Source organism: Arachis ipaensis, chromosome B08, assembly GCF_000816755.2.
Source record: "Arachis ipaensis cultivar K30076 chromosome B08, Araip1.1, whole genome shotgun sequence".
Lineage (NCBI taxonomy): Eukaryota > Viridiplantae > Streptophyta > Magnoliopsida > Fabales > Fabaceae > Arachis > Arachis ipaensis.
In genome coordinates this window covers 118754073-118757520 of record NC_029792.2, presented here as the reverse complement: position 1 = coordinate 118757520, position 3448 = coordinate 118754073, and the positions used below count along the sequence as shown (strand labels likewise).

The 3448-nt window shown below is 33.1% G+C and overlaps 1 pseudogene; it reads right to left on the bottom strand.

Moving 5' to 3' along the window:
- The window catches only part of LOC107611549, a 5152-nt pseudogene continuing 4902 nt past the window's right edge, over positions 3199 to 3448 (bottom strand).

Sequence of the window (3448 nt, the reverse complement as noted above, 5' to 3'; positions counted from 1 at the left end):
ATACATTCAAAGGGAATTTTGAATTTATTATTATTAACTTAACCAAACAGTATTCATTCTAATTAATAACCTTTTTTTAAATTAAAAATTTCTAATATACTAATCCAAACATGAGTTATAATACACTTTGCTATATTCTTTATTTGTTCACCATTATTTTGTTTGTACCTTATTAATATGTTTATATCATATCCCTCAAAAGTACAAAAATAGATGAAGTAGTTGACAAACGAGCGTTTACTTTTGTTGTTATTGCAACGTTTTTTACAACTATAATATTCTATAAAGAACGCAACAGTAATTATATATAGCTAATTTCAAGCTAACCAACCTTAGGTCCTTAGCAAAGATTGTCCGTAAATATCTATGGAAATAATAGTTTCAACTCTGAAATTTGGTTAACAATTTTTCAAGACAAGGGCATGTGAGACTGTGAGTGTGTGGTTTAGCTCAGATCCTATGTACTTAATTGTTTTATTGGAAAACAGCAAAACTTAGATGCCACAGAATCTCTCATAAAACGAGAAGATATCAAGATAAACAATATTAATATTGTATTAGATAAAATAAAATAAATAAGCCAAGTTGATTGAAAATCACAAGTTCACAACTCATCAAATGATACTAAAGTATATCCTTTTAAATCGTGATAGAATAAGCTTTTGTTTTTTGTTTTTTGTTTAATCAATTATGAGAGGGCAAATGCTAATATGTTCTTCAAAAAGGAGGAAATATAAGGCTTTTTAAAAAATAACCTGTTTTTAGAGGTAACATAAAATTAGAATGTTCTAGGCTTTTATTTTTTAAAATCTTGCAAAAAAAAATCATGGTAACCTATTTCAAGTTGTTGCTATTTGTTAAACTGTTTACTTATTTTAGTTAAGCTAAAATAAAATTTACTGCATGAAAGTTTATCTAGACACAAAGCACAAAGTTGTTATTGTAGAAGGTAACTATTTGCTCTTAAAAGATGGGGTTTGAAAGGAGATATAATGTTTTTGTTAAAATTTTTAGCCTTTCTAAAATTTTTTTTCAAGTTTCGCGACTGGTCGGTGTATTATTCTGGTATGACTTTATTAATGGCTAACCTACCACTTGTATTGTAATTGGTGGCAACATGTTCTCCAAAAAAAAAAAAAGATATTTTACTATAATAGATTAGAATAAAAAAAAGTGTAACTGAATTTTTTGCTACAATCATACAAACGAACAAACAAATTTAGAATATTAAATTATTAATACTTAGACATTTCACTGTTTTAATTTGTTTAAAATATTTATATTATATTACAAACCACAATGAAACATAAATACATGATTAACTAGAAATAGTAACATATATATAATAGGGTAAAGTATACTTTTTGTCCCTGAAGTTTATTAAAAGTTTCAAAATTATCCCTAAGTTTCAATTTGTTTCAATTTTATCCCAAAAGTTTTCGATTTGCATCAATTTTATCCTTTAAGTTGACGCCGTTTAAATTACTCACAGACGTTAGTGATATGGCAAAGTATAGTGTGTGATGTGGCAAGAAATGTGAAACCCCCAAAATACCCATGGCTGAGTTATACCAAGTAAATCAATTGGCATCCTTTTTCAAACATAACCCGTTTGTCTTCCCTTTGCCAGTAAGGATCATCGCCAGAGAAACAGAGTCACAGGAGGAAGGTTGGTGGGTGGTTAGACGTCGCACCGTCAACTACAGTCCGCCACAGCGACGTGCAGGACGGCGCATGTTGTGACGCCGTCGAGACTGAGGGAGGAGTCTGGGATAGCATTCAGTCATCAACCATTCAAACGTGGATAGCGCCATTCTGATTAAGGTTTCTGACGAGGTAGGCCACCATTCTAGTCAATTTTGCTACTGCATGTCTGAACGGTTAGGATTTAGGGTTTTTTTTTAATCACTGTTGATTGCTGTTAGGATTCTATTGCATTGAGGGATTGAGGGATTTCTGTTCTGTTTTAGTGAAAAATATAACTTTGAGGTGGTCTATATTTTTTAATGATTAGTTACTCTGTTCTTTGGTCTGAACATCTTTTTATAACGGCAGGATGGATGATTTCAGTGTTAGAGTTCATCACAGGGGTAGGTTTTGTAGTGATAAGGGAAAAAATGAGTATATTGATGGTGAGGTGACAACGGTTGACTGGTGTGACAGAGATAGATGGAGTGTTATAGAAGCTTATGATGTGGTTGAAAAACTTGGGTACATTGCTGAAAACATTGGGGTACTGTGGTATAAAGATACTGAATTAGGATTAGAAGGGTTGAAGTTGTTGAAAGGTGATGAAGAAGCAATGGAAATGGCAAAGATAGGAGTTGAAAAAAAGGTAGTTGATTTGTATGTGGTGCATAAGGCCTCAATCCCTGATGATTTTTGTTACGACATTGGTTATTTAGATGTTGGGGGTGGCAGCAAAGTTGTTGAGGAGGAGTGTGTGGATGCTGATAGTGGGCCAAGTGATATTAGACAGGCCCAAAATATTCAAGCAGAAGCCCAAGGTGGAGGGGTGGATATGGAGGCCCAAATGCAGGGATTAGTTGATGCCCATTTATCTGCTGAAGAAGTGCTACAGAATATTGGTGATGGGGACAATAGTGAAGAAGAGGATGACACTGATGACCCAGATTATGAGGCTGATTCTGATCTGCATTTTAGTGATAGTGAAGATGATTATTGTGGTGATGATGGTTTATTTGATGTTGATATAACTCTTAGTTGTGTCACATCTTGTGTTTGGTGTTTATTTTGGAAGATTGAAAAATGTTGGCATTTTGTATTATGACTTATGACTTATGACTCCAATTCTTCCTTTGTTGCTGAATTATTTTGCTTAGGACTTATGTAATTAAGTTTTTACTTTGGTTATGACTTATGTTAACTAGAGATTATGTTGATTAACAACTTATGTTATTTTGATAATGACTAATGTGATGGATTCCTTCATGCAAATTTATTTTAGTGCACTGCTGAAATTATCCCTCATTACTTGAGTTTGTCTCTGCCACAACAGGTTCTTAATGCCAATTTTAGTGCCAAACTATTTTAATCATTTCAGGGATATTTTTGAAACATAAATTAAACTTCAAGGACAACTATATTAACAAGTTTTCGAGTTGAGTACAGTTTTGTAACTGATTACAACCAGTCAATCTATTCTTACTTCTGCTAATTTCAGCTGTCCCAAACGCATTAATACCCTAATCTCAAATGGGTTCCATTCTTCACCCACAAATAAACCATTAAAATCACCATAAACCAACCCAACACACCAAAAATAACAGCCACCAACAGTTTGCATTTAGCATAAACTAATTTAGTCTTCAAGGTGGAAATCTTCATCTTCAACCTTGCAACCTCAGCCTCTTCTGTCTCTGCAACTCCATCTGCCCAGGAAAAAAATGTGCACTCCTTCCCAATCTGCAACATAAACAAAAAAAAA